The 18,977-nt window shown below is 40.2% G+C and overlaps 1 protein-coding gene and 1 long non-coding RNA gene across 5 annotated transcripts in view; one reads left to right on the top strand and one right to left on the bottom strand.

Annotated features, from left to right (window-relative positions):
• Positions 1–12,850, top strand: part of LOC126921690 (uncharacterized) — a 123,300-nt gene extending 110,450 nt beyond the window's left edge. Inside the window, exons 4-5 of the long non-coding RNA XR_007712513.1 lie at positions 10,860–11,446; positions 11,522–12,850. This is a non-coding gene — a long non-coding RNA (uncharacterized LOC126921690). The remainder of the gene's footprint in view (positions 1–10,859; positions 11,447–11,521) is intronic.
• LOC126921658 (uncharacterized) overlaps positions 1–18,977 on the bottom strand; it is a 570,126-nt gene that overhangs the window by 458,386 nt on the left and 92,763 nt on the right. The window lies entirely within an intron of this gene.

Here is an 18,977-nt window from a genome sequence, read left to right as displayed (position 1 = left end):
CTTTTGGCGAAACATTTGCGATCTACGATGATACCTTTATATTACGAAAAATTCTATCCTAAAATTCCACTGCTATGAAATGTTACTATGATTGATTCTCATCAAGTATTGTATACTTCAAATACGAAGTATACAGCCATACAGCAAAATGTATCGGCTTTCGATATTCTGCTTACTGTTTACGTGATTTTTCGATAGCACCATACAAGCCTCTAATTTTGGAATTTTCGTAGATGAAACGAAATTACAAGTCATATGGACAATTCATTTACCTCGAATCGCATAAAATACTATTAGCCTGTGGCCGGACTTAATCGTCGCATTAAACGTATTAGAACGAGTTTCAAACGAAGAATTGATTTCTGACACAAAAGACCACGGTTTCATTACGGAATGAAAAATATGAGAATGAAAAAGATAATACGTTCGTTCGATTAACAGTCGATAATTAATATAACATGTAGGTAATTTTATTCGAACAATTCTTTTATACCGTGCCATTGCAATGAAGTTACAGAACGGTTTGCTCAGTGAATATTTAACGAGAAAATCGTTAGACGCAATTAATTGCTGTTTAAATAAGACGCTGAGACGGATAAATATCGATGCGTGTATTAACTAAAAACATGCAACCTAAAATCCGATTTGTCCGTGACTGCGCCAAGTTGCGGCTTCCCGTAGATCTTACGGCGTACAAGCTGAAGTTCTACCTGCCTCGTCAAAACTTAATATACTGTTCACGGCCAATCAAACTTCCAGATCCACTAATACCCAAGTCAAATATTTCGCATGAACGCTACTGCTCGCAAAACAGTATTTAGGTCTAGAGATGGCCAAATTAATTTGCCGATCATCCACCAAAAAGATTCAAACTTTCTTCCACGCTAATAATCCCAATAAACATCCACTACATACGCACGCAACAGCACCCTGCGCTCACAGTCAGCGGATCACCTAATCATTCGGCATTCAGGCATCCTCTGTATTTCGGCGCGAGCAGTCGCAACCGGTCGGAACGACACGGCATTATCCAGCCAGTACGATTCGCGCGACATCGAGATCATTCTCACCCCAGCGTTCTCCAACGCGGCGAGTTCGATTTCGAGGGAGGGCATCGGTGTTCCACTCTGCTTCTTCCCCGCAGGAACCCCCTTTCTCCCCTCTTTCCACGACTGCAACCGTGCACCGTTACATGCGTATGCAAATTTATTCTGGCTATGCGTCCGTGTGCGATCCATGCTGTGTCCGGCAACGAGTTATACATCTACACGCGCGCGACTACGCGTACACCTACAGGGGCACAGCCTTCTCGCGCTTGTTGTCGGTGCAGCGTAGAGGGTCATAAATTAAATGATGTAAATGCTCTGTCCACCCTCTGTCGTAGCGAAGAGAGACGACACACGAGTTCTCTCCTTCTGTCGTTAGCTGGACGTCTCTCTCTCTCTCTCTCTCTCTCTCTCTCTCTGTCTTGCTCTTGTTACATCAACCCCCGAGTGACCTGGACGATCCACGCTAACCCCTAGCCAGACCCCTACTGACTGATTATAATTATCGGGGCGTACCCTGCGGCTCGCCTCGCATGGATGAAGAGGAAAGATAATGGCCGAGTGCCATTGATTCGGATGCGCCTAACTGCCGTCGAATTGTCGTAAGTGTTCACCGCGGGGGTGATTTTTCCGCGACTCTGATTGAATGGTACTTTGATGGATAGTGCGTTGCTCGGTATATCGTACATAGTTGGCGATAAGAGTATTTGATATATTTTATGAGAAATGATAAAAGAGTGAGAAGTAAAATGTAGCAGAAATTTATCTTTGGTAAACACTTATCGTTTTACTCTATCGCGTCTATAGTTGTAGAGAAAGTATACTTTGAGAACTGGATAAGAAATACTCGGATGATTGGATATTTTCGCATATTTTGGACGATACATTTGATAATAAGAAATATCGACGTTTTTGTTGGTTTAAATTATTAAATTCGTTGATGGTTCCCGTAATATGATATATTTTAGACTTGGGTTTTTAAGACTCTGTCTTTCGTAGGAAATTGATATCTTAATTTCGAGTACGTTGATCAGAGGGGAAACTAGATCACGATTCTGTGTGTGTTATTGTATAATTTGCCTCGCAGCAATGAAATACGTTGCCGTAGTTTTCGTATAGAATCTCATTAGGAGAATCGATCGTAACTAGAAACAATTGTGCGGCTGCCCACGTACGGTCTGCCTTGCGGTGAGAATTATATCCGCTAAATATGTTTAAATGTTAGAATCTTTGTATTATTTTCAAAAGAAAAGGAATATGTATGTAAGCGATATGTGTACGTATCAAAAGTATTTTACAGAACGAACTAAACAATAAAATAAAATAACAATAGAAAAAGCAACGTTGCTTGGAAAACTCTTCAGTTGGAAAATATATATTGTTTCGGAAATTATCAATAAAATATTGTGAAAAATATTAAAATAAAAGAAGATAACGAAAAGCACTCTGAACAATTATTTATCAATTAAACCATCTATGTTGTATCAAGTATTCCATAATGGGATACAGAAAGACGAAGAACGTATAAAAAGATAAATATAGACAGGATTTTCGTATAGCTCCGCTATTAATAAAATCCGTTCTCCCCTTTTAATACTAATGTTTGCTTTCAATAAGTTTGAAGAGAGATCTGTCAGTCGTTGAGTAATGTATTCAATAAAATTCGGCAGTATGCAAATCTGAAAAGCTTTCGGCGGATCTCTCACAAATTCGACAGTGTTCCAATCCACTCTGCGATCCTGCTTTCCTTCTTTTCAATTCGATATCCGATTCATCGGAAATAACCAGCATCAACCTTTATTCAGACGCTCGCTACAAATTGCTCGTTTTCTCTGGTACTTTGCTCTAATCTTACTCGATGCGACACGTTCGTATAATATTTATACGATAATCGACTGCTTAAGTAGAATTTCGCGTTCTTATATTCTACCGTGTCGTTAAAAGTATGCTCACTATTAAACGAACAAACAATAGATGTCAAACTAATTCATTTCTTGAATAATATTAATCTATAGATCATATATCTAATAATTTTCAAACGGTATTTCTGACAAACAATTTCTTAAAGTAATGGAATTTCGTTGTTGTAAAATGACAGTAGAGTATTTTATCTACGTACTTATATAACAAAGGAAAGAATCTATCAATCACAGTCAATCGAGCGTTTACATCGAAAAGTATCTGAAACACACTAATACGAAGCATTACATTTTATCTGTAACATAATCTAGAGCATCGTATTTTGTTTCCAGTCGTTATACTATATCAACATTTATAATACTTGGAATAAACAAAGCATCCGTTTTGCTTACAATTAACCAAGTATTACCGCGTCGACGTTTCCTAAACCATAGTATACCACGAGCATCGCTATCAAATTCCAAAATATTACACTTAAGCAAACCATTAACCTCGATTTCGCTCGTCAGTATCAACGATCATGGCGCAACGACCACGAAAGCCCGTATCGGATACATTCGTCGGCGCTAAAGCGCAGTTTCGAAACGAGTTGCCGTCGTGGCCGGTGTACAAGAACACTTTTGCAACATCAAACGGGCTGCGCCATAATTTCGCGAGAACGGCAACACGTCCGCTCTAGCAGGGTGCAGTTTTACCGTGGCGCAAACTAGCGTCTCGTACGTGGCGAATGACCGCTTTCATAGTGATAGACACGCAACAGGCCATTGACGTTCCCGTGTTACGTCGCAGCTTGGCGGGCTTTCACGCCTTTAACGTCGTCGTAACTCGTCGCGAAAAACTCAATTATCCAACCGCGAAATACCTGAACCGATAACGGAACGATAATGCGGCCCGAGCTCAAGTGGCTATCAATTATCGTCTCATTATCATTATCATAGCCGAGATCTCGTTAAAACCGATAAAAAGTATAGGGAATTAACGTGCTTCGCGTATCGATCATACGATGTATCGAGTGTTCGCTGGTGTTTGCGAAGATTGTGAATTGTGAAAGTTTGTGCAGATTTATCGTATATAATATGCAGAGGCTTTGTGGTGAAAAGTAGAAGATTTAGTTTTTCAGAAGGAATTCTCCGAATGATTCGTGAAAAATGAAAGTTGGCGTTGGAGGTTTGACGATAGAGAAGAATTTGAAAGGGTAAGGATACTTGCGGTGAAATTTGTACGAGATTTGCACATTTTTCGGCATACTTGTTACGCTACTAAAAATTACAATAATAAAGGGAAATAGGGATGGACAACTTTTTAAAAGCTTCAACGATGCAAATTTTTTAGCGAACGGTAAGAGAATAGCGACGGTAGAACAATATGGAGATGTTGTTTAATATTCGATAATTATGATAATAAATTCATGAATAACTTGAATCTCCAGTTACAGTGGCAAGATAAAGGGAATTTTAATTAACAAGACACGTATACACGTACAGGGGAAATATTGAAAATATTTATATGAGTTTAAGAAAAATCAGAAGGAAGTAAATAAATGAGAATCGCTGAGAGGAGCTTTGTAAATAACACAAGGGAAGCACGTAGAAAAGGAACAAAAATTCACAAAGAACAAATCGCGAAAGAAATCATTAAAACGAAAGAAATTCAAAAAGAGAAACGAACTACGATTGCCGACTTAGCTTCGAATGCGTTCACGGTGAAGAACGACGACGCTAGTATTCACTATCTCGCCGAGGAAAAATGGCTGCGCTCCGCGCTTTTACGCTTAAACGTCTTAAATACGCGTCGCAAAAGAATCGTCCGGTGTTGTCCCATTTCTATCTGTCGGGACGCGTCTCTCGTTTCCACCCCCTCACGTTCACAACCCCTTGCCACGCCTCCACCACTTTTATAGACCTCTCTTTCTCCCACGGAGCTTTAATCGTGCGATTAAATTACATCTCTCGCGAGGAAGACGTACTGCCGCGTGGCGGTTCACGGCAGAACGAATTTACCCTGTCTTTTACATTCGTTAAGCTTGTTCCACCGCGAAGACTTAATTAAACGACTCGGCGAGTCGCCCGTGGACCGTGTGTATTTATCCTTTGAACGGAGGGACAATTTTATGAATTACCTTCAATTATTTTCCCTCGGCGCTCTTGCAACGTACGCGAACTACGTTTCGCGAAAGACGGTCGAATTATACTTATGTCGATTCTTGCAATTAGCCAGTAGTTGATTCCGTGTTCAAAGAACTATGAGATTATGCAATTATTAAAATTTATTACCCACGAATACGGTAGAAAGTAGCGTCCTTTGTACTTAACATCAGAGATAAAAGCAATCTTGATAAAGGGATAATTATTTCTAAATCACCCACTCCTCTAATTTTACGTCAGCTTGTGCCACTTATCTCCACTACAGACTCCAAAAGAACCAAATACATAAAACTATAGAACAAATACAAAATTCCAAAACTGCAAATAATTTTAGAACTTGAAAAAATGTCCAATTGCACGCTAAGAAATATCATCGTCCCATCAGGAAGTTAAAGTTCAATTTAAAGCATCTTCCCCGTATCGTGCGTTGCTTATTCCCATCTGCGGAAGCTTCGTCACGCAACCCCATCGTCCGTCGACCAAACAAACACAAAAACGCGTCTATTAACGTATCATCCTCTCCTCTCGATCTCGCCAGACATCGTTATTAGCGTCACGCGTACTCTAAGAAGAAGCTTCTCAGAAATCCAATCGAGAAGGAAACGACGACGTCGTGCCGAGGAAGCCGAGTGGAGCCGTAGAGGGAGGCGGCGGATCGAGACGTTACCCCTCGCCTCCCGACGCAACTAAAATATCCCAGCAAATAACTCGAATTCTATCTGGATTTCCATCGAGCGGATCGAAGCAGGTAGGCGAGTTCGAAAGGGTGGGTAGAGTGGCGTGGAAGCGAATCGTGGAATTCGCGGTAAAAGAACGAGAAAGCCGGCTGCTTACGTATTCGATCACGTAAGTACACACTGAAGAAGGAAAAGGGAAGCAAGCGGGCGAACGATGATCGTACACGCGGCTCTGTAGAGACGTCGTTGGCGCACACATTCTCCAACAAAAGGAAGAATATGAGCGTGAACGCGCGCAAGATCGTATTGGTTTGCGCTAAGCGGCGTCGAACGGCGAGAATCAAAATCCTGGATCGCGGTGGGCAGGGTCGCGCGTGGAATTTTAAACGGTCGCGGAGACAGGGATACGCGGTTAGGGCCGGAAGCGGGAACAATTTGTACCGGTCTTTCGAAATATACGAATAATCGCGGGCCGCATGCCAATGGCGGGAAATATTTCCGGCGAAATCCCGGTGCTTTCCCGCGCTCTGTCACCGCTCGTCCTCTTGATCCTCTTCCTCTTTCGTTATTCTCCTCTTTTACAATTTTTCTTCCTTTCTTTTCCCTCTTCTTTCCTTCGTCTTCGCTCGACGCTTTTTACACGCCGCGCCCCGACCAGCAATTGAATTTTAAAATTCGACACCGCGACGAATTTTATTGTTGCCGGGGAATCGTGCGAATTGATTTAACCCTTGCGCTTGCTTCTCTCTCGGCTCTCTTTCCGGAAGCGACGCTTTTTTGCTCCACACCCGGAATGCTAATTGGCCGTGATGGAACTCGGCGATTGTGTAAGTGATAATTGAGGCAAGGTGGAATTACTTGGCCCGATTCGAGGCTAATTTTTGACCGAGTGATGGTTTTTGCTCGTTTTTGCATTATCATTTAGAAACTGAGAAAAAGATTTTCTTCTCAGTTCGTTACTTTTGCATCAATTTTCTTACACTGTTCTATGGATAAAAATTGTCTCGTTATCGTTTATTGTAGTCTTAACGGAACTTCTTGAAAAAGCGCGAGCAAGAAATTAAATATTTTTACGATCCTGTAAAGCTATTATACTTGATTCATTATCAACAAAAAAATACTCGTGACGTTATTAGACGAAAAAAGATCCAATTCTCGTTAAACCTTGCTTAACTTTCGCTGTGAATTTTCCAAACAATTTGATATAAATATTCATTCGATCGACGTTGTTCGTTATTCTACATTCATCGACATTTTCATGTATCCTCGAAATACGAGATATCATCAACGAAATATATCGAAAAATTCTGCTCTATGGTAAAGAGTTCCTTCGCGCACCGTGAACGAGCTGTTCACAGACATCAGCTCTTTCATCCAGTAAAGATGCTGCAACTAAATTCTTTATGCACGCCAGTTACGTTACTTGGATGCACGCAGTCGTGATCGTACATCACCGGAACGCAGTCTTTCCGCCTTTCCATCTGGCTAGCGAGCGTGTTCAATAATATCTCGCCCAATTTCACCCGATCCTTTGCACGCTTTGAAAACACGCGTCTCGCTACTCTCTGATCTTCATCGTCGACACGACGCGCGCGCCGCCGGGCATCAGCCAATCCGACGTATCGATATTGAAACTTGTTCCCCCTCGTTCGAACCTACATCACCTCGCCTTTTTTTCCTTTCTTCGTCTCGAGTTTGTTGAACTTTCGATTTTTTATTCTACGCAGCAAGCAACTAAATTTTAATCCCGATTTTTCCAATATTTTATCGAATGTTATTATTCCTACCAGTCGAAGCCAAAAATCTATGTAAAATCACACTAACAGTATCGATCGATGGTATTAATAAAAGAAATTTGAAAACATCAACGAACTACAGACAACAACATCGACAAACATTTTAGTGGAAAATCGAGGATATCTTACAGCGATGGAATGTACCAACAAAATCCAAGGAAAATATTTTTGATAAAATTTCAAGGTATGATCGAAATAACAGTGATCTAAATTTCAGTATAATATTCTATACGAATTTATTGAATCGCGATTAATATACGTAAGTTCGTGATTGGTTTTTCTTTACAATTTTCTGATTATATTTCGTTTTAATATATCTACTAGTATATAGAGTATAGTACTGTAAAGAGAGAGAGAGAGAGAGAGAGAGAGAGAGAGAGAGAAAGAGAGTTAGAATGAAACTATGTTCGTAATTCGTTTGTATTACTTAATAGATTCAGACTCTACTAAACTGAAACTTCTTTAGAACGCGTAGACAACAAATATCTGGCAATTTACATACATATAATTGTTGAGGTTATTCAGTATATAAAGAGAGAAAAACGCGTGGATAAAGTGTAAGATACAAAGTATATATTTGACTTAATAATGAAATACAGGAATACAATTTGAGCTGGTTCAGATCCGCACGCTAGCAGTGTTACTTTATGACTGAAAACCCCGAAGCCAACGTCGCCTGTCTACTGTTTATGGTCTGCCTCCCTGCTATTCTTTTGTCTATGTGCTGTCGATGGCTTCAGCGCTTGAGAAAGTTAAAAAGACCAGATGTGGAGTTTTCCTAGAAGTGGTGACCACTTCAACAATAATTAATTTACATACTTATAATTAACATTCTACTGTAGCCAATATTCCACCAAATATCGTAGTTTGCATAACAAAATAGACGAAATTTATACCATTTTAAACTTGAAAACCCTCGCGCTGTTTACAATCGGCTCTGTCGATCAATTTTAAAACTCAATAATTACAAAAAAAAAATAAAGAACACGACAAAAGAAAAATCAATGGAATTTGAGGATAAATTAAAGAAATCGTGAGTGCTGTCGATGATCGAGGGACAAAAATGGTCCGTTTTTTACATTCAACGCACAGCAGAACGAACATTTATAGAATGTACGTGGCTAGAAATGCCTTCAGCATTCCAGAACTCTATTATCACCCATGACGGGGTCATAAGACGAGAAGTTAGCGAGAGAGGGAGATAATACCGAAGGGAGTAAGTCGTAGTTTACACGTGAAATCCAACCCGTATGCCGACGTAATCGAAATGAGACGGGGACCCCCATGTACCCCATGGACAGGATTGATGGACAGCCGGTGGTCCGTGACGTGACCACCTGACATTCTTGTCCGATCGGGCTGACATGCCCCAGGGATCATGCATGCGAGTTTCGTGCTCACGTAGCAAAACGTCTACTCCGATTTTCCGCCAAGTGTACAACCGAATCTGCGTACTGAAATTTCGTCTAATGTTCGTCTACCCGCGTTCATTTAAAGTCTTTGTGCGAGATTTTCAGTATCTTATCAATGGAAATTGTAATTGAAGACAATCCAAGTCTTCTATGACCGAAATCTTTCTTTGCTTTGTGATGAAAATTGTTACAAAAAATTCTTTTGTTAGTTACTTATAGTAGCAATATATTTTTTCGCTTGATTGAAACGTAGGATCAGTTTTACGGAAAATAAATATATTTAAACTTAACATGTTTAATTAATCAGTAACTTACAAAAAACACAGTGTCGCGTACATCGAGTACGAAATGATCGAAGATGATCACGTTTTTACAAAGTATATTACCGTTTTATGTTAAACAAAAATCCTGAAATTGTGAATTATATTGAAAAAAGTAAGATAAAATAAAAAGTAATAAGTTACGGATATTTCACTAATTCGAAGATTCTACAAATCAAATATAAACAATTCTTCTATTAAAATAGCAGACATTGAAAGCCTCGCAAAAATAATTCAAGATAAATAATCTGAATACCAAGTGAATGTCTAAACAAAGTCCGACAATAAAATCCCACCAATACATCTATCGTTTCTCGATCTACGCGAAAATAGTGTACGCTTAGCTCCTTTCAAAAAATAACATCAAATCCAAAAAGAAAAACCTGTATAGTTCTGACTACAATTATGAAAACCTGACGACTATAATTCTGAATAAACCGCAACAATAAACATCCATCAAAATTCTTATGACCCCGAACACTGAGGCTTTCTTTCTCGAAAAACACATTGCCATCGCCAACCAAATCGCCCTCCTGCATCTCTTTCTTCGACAAATTGCTATTTCCCTGCAGCGTGTTTCGTGTTTTTTACAGAGAGACAAGCAGCCAAAGGGGCTGGCCACGCGAACATTGACGCTCACATTTATCCACACGGATTCTTGCCACGATTCACACGCATTCGGCGCGTACGCCTGTTCGTTCACACGTGCCAGGCAATTTTGCCATAACGTCGAGAAGTATGCGGCGGAGACGAGCGGGCCGAGCGTAAATCCAGCCAGGGGGCTGGTTGAGGCTTGATTTCACCGTGCGCGCGTGGAAACAACTCGAAACTCACCGAGAGAGAGACGATACTTTCGAGCGTGCACCGTTTACACGGAAATGCACGCGCGGCTGAGCGCGCGGCCGTTCGCGAGTCAGCAAACCGTGCGGAATGTCGACTGACGTAACGTCACCGAAATTGAACGGCACCCTGGCTGTCTCGCGTAATCGAAGCCTCGTTCGACTCGACGGCCACGCGTCCACAGATTGTTAAGGGGTTGCTTTCGATTCGAATATTTGCCAGTAAATTTTTATTGCCAGTAGACTGTGCATATTTCTGCAAATTCATACTTTCTGCGGAAAAAATGGGGCTTAGATAGAGAATGCTTTTAGCTGTTAACCCTCGGCGGTGGACATATTTTTCTGGTGACAAGACAATGGTGGCGACGTCCAATTTTGAGACAAATTTTAAATGTCGCCAAAAAAAGAAAAGAAGGAAAATGGTAAAAGGATATAAAATTTGCATGCTTCGGTAATAAATTTGTATAAGCGTTAATAACCCAAAAACGAGGCTACATTTGTAACTTTAATCACATACTTTACCGCAAACATATTTTACCGCGTTTCCAGGTTATTTTGATATTTCCAGCGTGTTTGACATTTCCTGCGCAAGCATCAAAATACACGCATAACGGTGCGTGATTTTTAGGATCGAAACTCGGGCGGAACACGTTCGAAGCATTTACGAACGCGCCATTAATCAAGCCGATATTTCCCGTGTTTCAGATGTTGCAGAAGCGTCGGTGAATTTAACGTTATCGTCGCTTATAGCTTCATTTACGTACAAACACGCATAAGTGCTTGTACGTGCGTATTCGCAGATGCGACCTCCGTCCCTGTGGAATTCTAGAGCTGGTCAATGTATAGTTACATACGTACGGAACATACCACCGAACCGGCAACTAGACACGAGTGTTTACCCCCCTGTGTGATCCTTACGTTGCCTGCAATTTATAGGAAAAAAGTTCTACGAGATTATTCTAACTATGCCACACACGTGTGTTTTCTGGATACACGTGTACGGTTATATATAAAACAGACGCTACCAATTCTTGTGAAAAAAATTATATTACAAATTGCAATAAATAAACTTTTCATACCTCCCGTTTCGATTTTTCTCCGATATTAATTAACAGGTAACACTCGACTGATATCAACTAATTCTGCTACAGACAAGCCTTTTGTAACATGGTTAACTCGTTTCGCGTTATATCGAAATCAGGTTTCCAAGTGTGTGTTAACGGCAAGTACTTAATACTAAGGAAGACTGCAAGACCCTGGATATCTTCACCTTAAGGGATCTGTGTATATAGGTAAGTCTTTAAACTCCTATCCTAAACTAAACCTGTTTGGTACACGTAGTTTGACATTGCAATTTCTCTTGGAAGATCGTCGAGAGGAACGCGTGAGCTGGAATCGGAAAGGTCAGAGGATCTCGTGGCAATGCGTCATCGAGTAGGCAAACAGGACACCGATCGAAGCGAGCGTTCCTATCCCTAGGACGATGCACACCGTACGCCACACATCGGTCGTACAATTCGTCGCTGCCGTGGGCTGTCAACGTAATTACACGTACAGGGACCATTAGACACGCGCGACGCTTACAAACGACTCAAACCACCTGCGAAATCGTCACTTTGTTCCGCAGTTAAATCATGTCAAACTCGAACGACCCTGTGTACAGATGCGTTCCACCTCGTTGCAATCGATATACGACGAATGTCTACAAATGTCTGAAAAAGGTGAAGGTTATCGTCGTCGAGAATTATAACCGGAGTATAATCGAAAAATATCGCTAGAGTTCTTCTCTCTATCTTGCACAGAGATGTGTCTGACGATGAGATCTGAAACACTTCGAATCGTTTCGAACCTGTACTGTATTTTATGCGGCGGCAAATTCGTATCGCTTTGAACATGATCCGAAATTTAGAACTCTCGAAAGCTTTGATAAGCGTTGAGATACGTGGCCAGAAGTAAAATACAGGAAGACATTCACGCGATCAGTATATTCGGCTAATAGAGTAGCTGAGCACGTACAGTTTAACCGATACAGTTTCTATAAGTATAAGAGCAGCGATATAATTTTCAAGTTTAATAATTTTCAAAAACGTAAATAGTAGAATTCTATATAAAGAAATATATAAACAAACCAAGAACATAATTTTTCTTTCATTCTCTTAGAACGACGGAATACCAGCTTGCAGATGTGATATGCAAATGTAAGAAATATACACATAATATGCAAATTTAATACGCAAAAGGTATAACGCAAGTGATATAAGAGAAATTTCTAATTAACAATTTTTTATTGGGATTACCTGTATTTTTTAGGGAATAAGAAAGTTCGCCAAAGTCTGTATTTCGGAGGTTTCAGAAATTATGTTCATCGTCTGCCACGAAAATTACATAGCTTACATGCGGTCTCCATTGAGATCAAAATAAAAGTCTGTAAAACACGTTCCAGTTCCCATGGCGACACACGACCGAACAAGAAATCCATTTCCCTCGTGTGGAACACTTTCTGTGTTTCAATGAAAGGAACTGGAGATGAATTTACCGATCAACGGCTGGAGGTTTATACGGCGGCTTGTGCCTGACAGAAACATTTTCTAAGATCGATTCTCGCGAGTCGCACGAAAACGTATTTCTCGTGGGCAAAACTGAAATTATATAGTAACACCGTATTGCTGTCTGTCCTATATCATAAAAATATCTTTGTGTGCAATGAATAAATATTCATCGAAGATACGATATTTGTAAGATTTTCATATTTTATTTATTACCTAAAAATGTAGTTTAGATCACAAAGATCCTTCCCATATAAAAACAAAAGTTACGTATACCATGATTTTCCTTCCAAAATTAATTCACTTAAATTAATGTTAAATCCTTCCGTAAGAACTCCGAAACAAAGCAAAATTAATACTAAACAGCTTCAAACAATCTTCGACGAATAACTTCAAACATTCCAACCCTACAGCTACGAACAATAGAACCGAAACCAATATTCCATCAACCGTACCGCCATGCTAACAACTTGGTATTGTCGCCAAATTTTTCTACAATTCTCTTCTTCTTTCAATGATTTTTCTTCAATCTCGTTTATTCTCCAACAGCAAAAGTAAAGTTGAAATTTAACCACGACCACGGAGTATCAAAGTTTCGAGAATTTTCACGCTGGCCAAGAGTGTCTCGGTGGTCGGTTGCAGATGCAGCTAACTGCGCTACGGGGCGTATTCATTATCGGGCCGCCGGAACCCAGGTTGCTGAGACGATTAAACAGGGAATGGGAGGATCCTCCAATGATTGGCTACACGGGGCCGATTCAATGTCTACGGCTCTATCGGTCTATCGCTCTCCCGCGGCCGTGTTACCCATCTCCGCCGTTCTATTTTATCGCGTTGCATGCTCGTCGCTAGTTAAGCGAAAAACGCGCATAGTTTGACGAATTGTTCAAAAATTCTTTCCCCTTTGCCTTTCGTTTTCAGGAAATATAAATTTGTGACGATCCTTTGAAACGAACTGTAAATTAACGCATCAGGCATGACTCTACGATTAGTTAAGCGAAAAATTCGGCTATTTCGGGAAATTGGCCAGGAATTCTTTTCGTTTTTTTTTTTCTTTCCTTTTGTTTTATGGAAACGTTGGATATTCGGCGATTTTGATATGTTGGAATTGTGACGATCGTTCGAGATGTATTATGATTGATGAAACTGTGAGCTGGTATGTTTCAAGTGGTAGAGCGGATTCAAGTTGAATCATTGATCGATGGCTTAGTTTTCCTATAGATAGTATTTCTGTCGATACTGTTTTTTTTTTCTTTTTTTCGGTATCGCATAATAACAGACCGATTCTAATTTCTTTTCTGCGTTTATAAATCTGTAACGAGAATGAGATGACATATCTTTATAATTACGTATTATTTGTATCGACCAGTCCGATAAAACTACTTGTCTCACGAAGTATAATACGTTTGTTAAAATATTCACAGAATAGAGCAGTCATTATTGAAATTGAAAGACGATATCTAATTAAAGACAAAGCTCTACGAAAAGCTTGTCTAATACCACGATCTAGAATCTCTTGTCCACGTAGCGCCAGTTAGAACACGAAAGCTATCGCACATTGAGAACAGATAATCCGACGCAATTCGACCAAAATGTATCCACACGTCACGAGAAATGCAATTACAGATTGACGTCAGTCAGGTGCTTCTGAAGCGTGTTCATCGTATCTCGGGTTTATAACCGACAGCTTACGAACTGATGCAGCATTCGGCTGATCTTACAGGTTGAAATTTTTCCTCGAGGAGAGTGGATTTTTCTAAGCAAATAAATTGAATTTTTCACATTTACAAATATTTAATATGGCAATTTAAAAAATAAGAAAGGAACGATTACATGGTTATTAGCGTACTGTGAAATGTTTATGTCAATTCGTGTTTTTGTAGACACTGATAAAAAAGACGAACAAAAGTATATCTTACTTTCTAGTTATTATCTAACATGTATTTTATATTTGATATTTAATATACTCATAGATCAAGAATATTGGAAAAAGATGATCATTTTGTAGATTATTGGTCTAAGAGAGATGGCAGAAGTGAACATCTACTGGATGAAAAGCGAAAAATGCAATAGACGATCAACTTGTCACTAATTCGATAAAAGTAGCATGGTTTTTCTAATTTTCTTATTTTTATATCGCTATAATTCTTCGTTTAAACCATTTACTTTCCTCTATGCACGAAACGTAAAAGTTGCTAGAAAAACGAATCGATCGAACTGCCACAAGTTCAACTTTAGCATCACCGAATTAATGCAACAACACTGATCGATTCCTCGTAACCAGTAACAAGTTCAATGGTAATTGCAATCACGACAAACGCCTGCAACAACCGAGCGCTCGTAAATGATAATGTATCCGTTGCACTGGAACGCAAAATTACACGAAACGATACGATAGCTCCATTTTCCTTTTGAAAGAATTTAACCCCTTGGCATCGAATGACGAGTCTGACTCGTCATGGTAATTTAATCCTTTGGTCTCATATCACGAGTCTGACTCGTCACAGTAATTTAACACTTTGGTGTCAAATGACGAACGCACATCTTTATACTTATAGCAAATTTAAAATTGCAAAAAGTGCTCGAAATATCCAAAGTATAATACTTGTTACAACAATCGGTGGATTAAACAAATTCCTATTTAGATTTCATTCGTTTGACTAGGTTCATGAAAGTACGAATTCGCTTGAAAATCTGCGATCTAGTAATAACGTTACGTACAAGGTATACAATGACGAACTAATCTCGACTAAATTGTGCGTCAAGGAACACGTATACTTCCGCGTGGACACGTCGAAGAGAATGTTATTCGCGCGTGTGCACTGAAAACTGTTCGTGACTTATAGTTGTACGCGCGGCCCGTTACCTTCGCTTAAGCCAACACACTCGTACCTACACGCGAATCTCCACGTTGCATAAATCCTGTCTCGATGATATACGACCGTAAGGCTTCCAACTATTTGCCGGACCAGTCTGGCTTGGCACTTGCGTGTACCTAATGCGCATACACGCGAACCCTCGTGACAACTGGCCGACCCTCCATTTTCGATTTTCAACCTGCGACTCGCTCTAAAAGCGGTCCTGGACTTCGGACTCTATTTCTATCGGTTTCAATTATATTCAATATTATAATTATATTTTTTGTATAATTATAATTTCGGGAATTTGTAATTTGTCAGAGCAGTTTGAAACGTCGTGCAGTTAAGCGTGAGAATCTGACCGAAAGTTACTCGAAATGGTTGTATTTGATTAGCTGAAGATCTCTACGGAAATCTATATTAATTCGTATATTTATATTAATTATTAAATATCTTTCATTCGCGAAAGCGTACAAAATACTAGATTTCTAAATATACTGAAAATGTTATGCAACTTAAGTTTTCAAATTATGCTGAATTTCAAACAGTGATCACTACACTGCGGATTTGTATGCAAATTCCTATGTTTGAGAATATAATTAAAAACGTAGAACCTCGGTAGAAAATCGTTTTACCTACTAACGATAAGTAGCGAAGAAAATTCTATAGTACATTGAATATTTTACCTACTTTTTCGTATTACGTGCATTCCATGCAAATCCTTAAAAATTTCCTACAAACGCATCAAAATTCGTAGGCTGTTAATCGCAACAGTTCCTAAGTTAATCTCATCACGATAAAAATCAACCATTGTATCCACATGTTTACCACAAAAGCACGATTCATAGAGAGGACAATAGTAGCTCATCCACGAAGCTTCGATTTATCCAGTATATCTGGGTATTAGCCGAGGTAGGGTAAGAAATCGAGATAGTTGGAGGCGCGAAGCGAGCAAGAACGGTGGAAGTGGTAGAAACTCGGGAGGATGGGGATGTTAACGACAGACGAAAGTCCGAACCGAAACGAAACGGAACGGAACGATATCCCCCTTCTCTTTCTCTATGGTGCAGCCGTTTTTTCCGTCTGGCAGCCGTTTTCTTTTTCCTCCTGACGATCGAGCCTCGTTAACTTCGCTCTCCTCGTCCCACTCGACGAGACTTTCGTAACCATGGGGCCATTTACATGTAAATGCCTCTTACCAACGGACATTTCCTCGAGCCTTTTCCAGCATTGGTATCAACGCAGTGTCTCCCGTTCCCTTTCTTCTCTCTCTCTCTTCCTCTCTATCTTTCTTTGCCCCTTTTTTTATACATATATACAATCGTCCTTTTTTTTCCGACGCTCTTTGTCGAGCACTTGCTTCGTTTCGCTTACAAAAGCTTCGGTAATTAAGTAGATATCACGCTTGGACGTTTCTGGAGGGAGAAGAGGACCTAGAAATCGTGCTCGAACGAGAAAAAAGGAGAAGAAAATGAAAAGAGAAGAAGGAGCAGCGCCTACGAAAGTGCTCTTCGTCGAAACAATCGCTTTAATCAAGATGTAGACCGGCGGTGGCTCGTTCGATTCCAAAAGAAATCTTCTGCAGGATCTCTCGAGATGACGGCAGCTGCCGACAAAAGTCAAGGGTTGCGTCGATTCGATGAAATATGCATTCGCGAAACAACGCGGCGAACCTCTTATTTGCTCACCTTCTCTTCTTCTCTATTTCTCTTTCTCCCTTCCTCTCCATTTGCTTTTCACTTTTACCGTTTTAACTTTTTTGCATCGTGCGATTAAGGTGTCCATGGAGAAGGAACGCGAGTGTCCTTTGACAGGAAACAAACAGATTATCTGCTGCGTAGAGTAGCGTGTTTTATAAGAACTAGGTAACTTATCTTGTGTCTAAGACTAATCTTTTATATGTCTGTTATAAAAAGTGACAATTGGTGGAGCGGTTTGTGAGAACGTATACAGACATTAATCATAATCCGCGATTATCAACCAATGTGCGACAATGTTTCTTAAAACATGCAATACCTAAGTATTTGATCAATGACGCTGAGCTCTTTTCCTTCAGATTGTCAAATAATAACAATAATCGTCCAATGCGAACCTCTTGAATCAAATACGATATATTTTTTGGCGTTTTCGCAGAATCTCCCTAATTAATTTATCTTAAAAACGGTCAAAAATTAGGAAAAAGCATAAGTGAGAAACTAGGCACATATTAACAACGATTCTACCATATTTCTTTCGTAATCGAGAGACCACTTTCAACGGCAGAAGAATACAATTAAGCTGCAGGATGTAAACAGCAGCGGGAAGATTTCGCGTGAAAGTATCGTAGAAAGGGTGGTGAGCGCTGTACGTTCGATAGATTCTATTAATCGTAGAGCGGGAGCGGACGACAATCGCAATAAATTTGACGCGCGGAACGTGGCGTGCGCGGAAAACGTGAGAGAAAAGGGCGATGCCGGCCACGGGCTGGCTGCTCGATATTGATGCCGGATTTATGAAGTCTCGCTGAGGTCACGTAACGTACGCTCGGCTCGCGTGGCTAAGCCTCTACCCGCCTCGAGAAACCTGTTCATTTTTCACCCAGCCGACTCGATCGTACATCGTTCACGCCACGAAATCGGCCTGGCCGCGATCACGCGGTTCGCTCTCCACGATAACACGTAGAACCCGCACTACGTTCTCTCTACGTCAGTGCCGCGAGATACGAACGACCGATTACAGAAGCGAAGAAACTGGAGGGGAAAGGCCGAAGGAATTGCGAATGCCTTCCGCGAAGTAGCCAGCTAGGTATGATTCGTGAAGCAAGTAGGAGATTCGAGAGCCGATTTTCAGCTACGAACCAGTCGCTATCACGGTGATGGTGAACTGACGAGGAACGGAAATGGGTGGTCCGTTCAACGTGTACGATACACGTCTCAGGAATGGTAAGTGATCCAGAAATGGTTGTCTCGGGCTGACGTAGATACGGGTGGCACGTGTTGCGCTGAATGGTATTCTGAATTTTTGCGTTGAATTATTGAGTAGATTTGCTTTAGTATTTTGGTACTTCGGTAGTCGTTTGTTCGTTCACTATACGATTTTAGAAAGTTGGGGTGCGCGAGGAGAATTTATTTGTTCCTTGTTTTTATGGTTGAAATATTTTGTTTTATTAGGGTTTCTGATAAAATGTTCGAAGAAGATACTTGAGTTATATCGAAGTGCAATTTAAAGACAGAAATGTATTTGTCTTTTTCATTCGAATCTAACTTAGTAGGTCTTAGTGTTTTTTCTTTTTCTTTTTTGATGGAAGGATGTAATACGTAGTTTTGATCAATTTACGGTATAGTATCGATAAACGGCGAATTAGATTGCGTCTAAATGTTGACATGCCTCTTGATACTTTTCTGACTTAATTTTTCAGTAGACTGTTTCTATTAGTGTGT

This window comes from Bombus affinis, chromosome 11, assembly GCF_024516045.1.
Source record: "Bombus affinis isolate iyBomAffi1 chromosome 11, iyBomAffi1.2, whole genome shotgun sequence".
NCBI lineage: Eukaryota > Metazoa > Arthropoda > Insecta > Hymenoptera > Apidae > Bombus > Bombus affinis.
The sequence above is the reverse complement of the archived record's forward strand: the minus strand, read 5'-3'. Positions and strand labels throughout refer to the sequence as shown.